We start from the raw sequence: 6472 nt of genomic DNA, 5'->3' as shown, positions 1-6472 counted from the left end.
CCTTGGCTAGGAGAGGAAAATCCCCAAATCCCTTGCACTTCCTGGGTGAGTTGATGCCCTGCCCTGCTTCAGTTCACACTCCATGGTATGAACTCACTGTCCAACCAGTCCCAGTGAGATGAATCAGGTACCTCAGTTGGAAATACAGAAATCTTGAATTGATCACACTGGGAGCAGCAGACCAAAGTTCTTCCTATTTGACCATATTGGAATGAGAGTTTAAATCAATCAATTTAATATATCATAATAACAGAGGAAAAGATATAAATCACACAGTCATCTCAAATAATGCAGAAAAGTCAATTGACAATATTAATCATCTTTTCAAGATAAAAAAACTCAATAAACTAGAAATAAAAGGAAAGTAACATAACAAAAGATATGTAAATAACTCATCACCAACTGGGTTCAACAAATTATGCCTATAGTCCCAGCAGTTTGGGTGGCTGAGGTGGGTGGATGATTTTAGGTCAGGAGTTCCAGACCAGCCTGACCAACATGGTGAATCCCTGTCTCTACAAAAAATATTAATATTAGCTGGACTTTGTGGTGTGTGCCTGTAGTCCCAGCTATCAGGGAGGCTGAGGGATGAGAATAGCTTGAACTCAGGAGGTGGAGGTTGCAGTGAGCCCAGATCATGCCACTGCTCTCCAGCCTGGGTGACAGAGCAAGATTCTAGCTCAAAAAAACAAAAAACAACAACAAAAACAAAAAACAAAAACAATCACCACTAATATTATACTGAATTCTGAAGTGTCAAAAGTTTATCCTCTAAGATTAATAATAAGGCAAGATATTCACTGTTGCCACATCTATTCAAAAATAACAGTGAATGTCCTGGCAAAACAACTAGGCAATGAAAAAAAGAAAAGATCCACATTCTAAAGGAAGAAGTAAAATTACCTATTACTTATGATATGATGTTATATACAAAAAATCCTATATGCTGAAAACAATACCTGTTAGAACTGATAGTTGCATTTAGCAAAATTGCAGAATACAATATTAAGTGTGTTTCTCTTCACTACAATGTACAATCCAAGTTCTTAAAATTCCATTGAAAATAGCATTAAGAAGAATATACTTTGGAATAAACAAAAAAAGAAATGTAATACTAGTATACTAGAAGTTGCAAGATGTTGTTGAAGGAAAGTCACAAAGAATGGGGAAGATAGTCTATATTTATAGATTAGACAATTGAAAAGATATCCCATATTCATAAATTAGATAACAATATTCTTAAGTCTGTACTAATGAAATCAACAACAGTTTATATACAATAGCTATATAAATCATAACAATATTTACTTGGAGAAATACAAAATTCTAAAACCTATGAAATCTCAAGACTGAAAATAGCCAATTAATCTTGCAAAAGAATGTCAAGTGTGGAGCCCTCACAATTTTTAAATCAAAAACTAATTGCAGTGCTGTTGAACTCTTTTCAAATGTGGTATTTTGAGGCCAGGTTCGATGGCTTATATGTGTAACCTCAGCACTTTGTGAGGCTGAGGTAGGAGGATTGCTTGAACCCAGGAGTTCAAACCACACTGGGCATCATAGTGAGAACACCCATCACTACAAAAAAAAAATTAAAATTAAAATTAATCTGGCAATGTGACATGAACCTGTAGTCTCAGCTATTCTAGTTGCTGAGGTGAGAGGATTGTTTAAGCCTGGGAGAGCAAGGCTGCAGTGAGCCATGGTCGCACCAGTGCACCTCAGCCTCGATGACAGAGAACCTGTCTCAAAAAGTAAAAAGGAGAAAATCTAAAAAGAAATGTATTAAATCAAGACATGTAGACATAGTAAATAATAGAGATACCCCTCTCCACAAAAGCCTTGTATATATGGTCAAAATGATCTTCAACAAGGGTGCAAAGGCCAACTTATGGAGACGGAATAGCCCCCTTTAACAAAAAACGATATGAAGACTTGCTATCAACATGTAAAATATATGTCAGAATTGTAGTTTATACTATATTTTTTTAAAAATCTCAAACTGTGTAAGTCTGAAAGCCTTCCACAATAATATAAGGGAAAAATATCCAAAATTATGCCATGGAATTTGGCAATGGGTTCTTGACTGACAGCAGCCCCACATCCCTGGAGCATCCATCCGCTCACCGCTGCCTGGTTTTGGCTTCTTCCACACCTGTCGCACTGCTTTGTGCGGGGCTGAGGGGCACGAGCCAGGACACCACGCTGAGCACAGGGCACAGGCCGGGCGTTCTCAGGCTATTCGAGGTCAGGCTGTCCCCATGATCACCTCAGGCGCCGGAGGGAGGACAGCCTGATCCGAGTCTGCGGAAGGAGGAAGAAGCTCGTTTCCTGAGCCAGCAGGGACACAGAGGAGGATGCGGGACACAGGGACGGGTGCCATAAAAATATACGGCATATATTTTGAAACATGGCCACAATTTGAATAATTAGAATATCTAAAACTCCAAAGATTGTTATGCTGAAACTGCACCAAAATTCATCATTCCAGTGGCTACAGGGAATTTTTAATAGTTGTTATTTTTATAATAAAATTAAACTTTAATGAAATAACTGACTTTCAATCTTCTGCAAGAGGACAGATATTCAGCCAGAGGTATCAGTTCCCGGTTTCTGCTCCGGATCCTCTCTGGTCTCCCACAGCCCCTCCTGCATCACCCAGGTCTAAGAGGCCACCTGGCCTGGCCTGCGTCCCATCGTCCCTCCCCTTCCCCACCCAGCTCCTGCAGCGCCCTCCTGGGGCAGGGGCGGCGAACCGTCCAGAGCGGGAGGCTCCCTCACCTAGGGCAGCACAGCTCCGCCCCTCTCCGCACCTGCCCAGCCCCTGGCAAAGGAATCGCCTGGGCCTGGCCAGCTGCCCGCCCCCCAATGCCTGCCTTGTGCCTGCAATGGCGAAGCTGCCAACAAGAGGTGCCAGAGGCCGCGGCGCAACGCGCCCAGAGCGCAGGGTCCCACTCACCTGGGAGCGGGGGCACGTCCCTCCCGGTAGGCGATGGAATTAAGATTGTTTCCTTATTTATTTTACTTAAAACTGGTAGAATGTTACATTATATGAAGTACCCATGACTCTGTCAGTAAATTTGAGCAAACCTTTATTAGTTTTTGTCAGTTTAAGTAGTTCTTTTGTTTCTATTATTAAGGTGAAATTTAACTTCTATCTGAAATCAATAAGACGCAGAGAGATTTTAATGACAAGTGAATATTTTTTCCTCAGGGGGAACTGAATTATGAATTGAATGAATGAATTATGAATTAAATGAATGAATTCATTACCAAGGTAGAGAGGACACTAACCAATCGGTAGTTTTAATCGATCTGTATTCCCTCCCTCTTCCCTCTTTGTTTTTTGTTTGTTTGTTTGTTTGTTTTTGAGACAGAGTTTTGCTCCGTCGCCCAGGCTGGAGTGATGTGACGCGATCTCGGCTCACTACAACCTCCGCCCCCAGGGTTCAAGTGACTCTCCGCCTCAGACCCACGAGTAGCTGGGATTACAGGCGCCAGCCAACATGCCCAGTTAATTTTTGTGTTTTCATTAGAGGCGGGGTTTCACCACGTTGGCCAGGCCGGTCTCAAACTCCTGACCTCAGGTGATCCGCTCACCTTGGCCTCCCAAATTGTTGGGATTACAAGTGTGAGCCACCAGTCCCGGCCCCTCCCGCCCCTCTGTATTATGACTATGTGTACCTAGCATTTAGCTCCCACTTATGAGAGAGAACATGCGGTATTTTGTTTTTTGCTTTTGCATTAGTTTGCTGGAAACAATGCATCCATGTTGCTTCAAATGGCATAATTTGGAGTTTTTTATGGCTGTATAGTATTTCATGAGTCTTTATCCATACCACCACTGCTGGACGCCTGGGTTAAGTCTATGTCTTTGTGATTGTGAATACTGCTGTGACAAAAACTATGACTACATGTGTCTTTTTGGTAGGATATTTATTTTCTTTCGGGTATATACCCAGTAATGGGGTTACTGGGTTGAATGGTAGTTCAACTCTCCGTTCTTTAAGAAATCCCCAACCTGCTTTCCACAGTGGCTGAACTAATTATACATTCCTTCAGAAATTGTATACATGTTCTCTATTCTCTAAATCTTCGCTGATATATGTTTTTCTTTTGACTTTTCAAAAAAAGCCATTCTGACTGGTGTGAAATGGTATTTCATTTCCGTTTTGATTTGCATTTCTTTAATAAATAATGATGATGGCACTTTTACATATGTTTGTTGGGTGCTTGTGTGTATGTCTTCTTTTCAGCAGTGTCTATTCATGTCCTGTTGCTCACTTTCTAATGGAGTTACTTGCTGCTTGCTTGTTGATTTGTTTAAGTTTCTTATAGGTTCTGAATAATAGACCTCTGTTAGATGCATAGTTTGTAAATATTTTCTTTCATTCTGTGGGTTATCTCTTTACTACCTTGATAGTTTCTCTTGTTGTGTAAAAGTTTTTCCGTTTAATTAAATCCCACTTGTCAATTTTTGTTTTAGTTGCAATTGCTTTTGAGGACTTAGCCATAAATTATTTGCCAAGGCCATTATCAAGAAAAGTAGTTCCTAGGTTTTTTTCTAGGCGTTTTATAGCTTGAGATTTTACATTTAACTCTTTAATCCATCTTAAGTTAATTTTTGTATTTGGTGAAATATGGGGGTCTAGTTTTATTCTTCTGCATATGACTAGCCAGTTATCCCGCATTATTTATTAAATAAAAAGTCTTTTTCCCATTGCTTGCTTTTGTCAACTTTGTTAACGTTGTGATGGTTGCAGGCATGTGGACTTAGTTTCTAGTACTCTAGTCTGTTCCGTTGTTCTATGTGTCTGTTTCTCTACAAGTACCATGTTGTTTTGATTACTATAGTCTTCTAGGATATTTTGAAGTCATGTAATTTGATATCTCTAGCCTATGTCTCTAGCCTTAGTATTGCTTTGGCTTGGCTATTCAGACTCCTTTTAGGTTCCATGTAAATTTTAGATGTTTTCTATTTTGTGAAAAATAACATTAGTAGTTTGATGGGAAAAGCATTGAATCTGTAAATTGCTTTGAGCAGTATACACATCTACACGCAGATGATACTCCAGTGTATGTTCTGTGGTTGATGAGTGAAGAGTATTGTAATTCCTAATGGTCAAGAATTGAATTTAAATGCAGAATTTCTTTATTAGTTTTCTGCATCAATGATCTGTCTAACAGTCATTGGGGTGTGTTCCAATCTGTGTGCTCCAATGTTGGCTGCATTTATATTTAGAATATATATATATATATTGCATATATATTTAGAATATATTAAAATAGATTTTACTTACTGGTACTTCACTCACTTTTATTAGCTGGTTGCCATCATGGGGGCAGTTTGCCTCCATTTTCCTTCCCGGGATCTGGTGTCTCCTTCATGATTCTGGTGGATTCCTATTCTTCTCCTTAAATTAAAGCTCAGAGAGTTGACATTTATGCACTATTGTGCTATGTCCATGTGGCTGAAGCATGCTTAAAGTCTCTAATCCATCACCTTGAAAAAACAATTTAATCTAAATTGGAGTTTAGAAAAGGAAAATTGAATATTTTATTAAGTGGTTGTTATTCTCGAGCTAAAAGATTAATCTCATAAATACACATATTTATCTTCAGTGCCAGAAACAAATAATTAATAGGTGCCACCAACACGTATCGGCACAGTCATATTGTTTGTGTGTTACTGTCATTTTGGACACAAGAATAGTAAGAAAAAAATTGACTTTAAGACACAATGGTATCCACATTTTAAGAATTGTAGTAGTTGGCTCAAAAACTGGTGTCTTTCTCCAACGGGTCTCTGGAGGTAGTTGGAGCTAATTTTGGACAGAAGAACACCAAGTTTCCCATGGATTGGAGTTGAGAGATAACCAATGACACAGTTAAATTTGAACTTCAGATAAATAATAGATAAAATTTAGTGTATTTACATTTATAGTATTGCATATACATATTGCATGCAAGTATGCAGATATCATAATAGAAAAGTATTACTTTTTTCATAATCTTGAACTTAAGTATATTCTATATGACTATTTGCTGAATCTGGTAGATCCACCATGAAAATAATCGTGGGTCTTGGAAAATATGATATGTACCTGGAGAAGTGATATAGAATTAAAATTTATAGAATTCGTATAGTTTTGCCAGAGTGTAAAAGAGTGTAATCAGGTCCTAATAAGTACATTCAAAATGTGAAATCTGAATACAAACCTCAGCACTCACTGTAAGAAGTGACAATTAAACTAGAGTGAATCCCCTGACCACTCTTAGAAGACACATAATGCATTCGAGACCAGCCTGGCCAACATGCAAAACCACGTCTCTACTAAAAATATAAAAATTAGCCAGGTATGGTGGTGTGCACCTGCAATCCCAGCTACTTGAGAGGCTGAGGCAGGAGAATCACTTGAACACCAGAGGCAGAGGTTGCAGTGAGCTGAGATCACACCATTGCACTCCAGCC

The sequence above is a fragment of the Pongo pygmaeus genome, chromosome 17, assembly GCF_028885625.2.
Source record: "Pongo pygmaeus isolate AG05252 chromosome 17, NHGRI_mPonPyg2-v2.0_pri, whole genome shotgun sequence".
In the NCBI taxonomy this organism is placed as follows: Eukaryota; Metazoa; Chordata; class Mammalia; order Primates; family Hominidae; genus Pongo; species Pongo pygmaeus.
The sequence above is the reverse complement of the archived record's forward strand: the minus strand, read 5'-3'. Positions refer to the sequence as shown.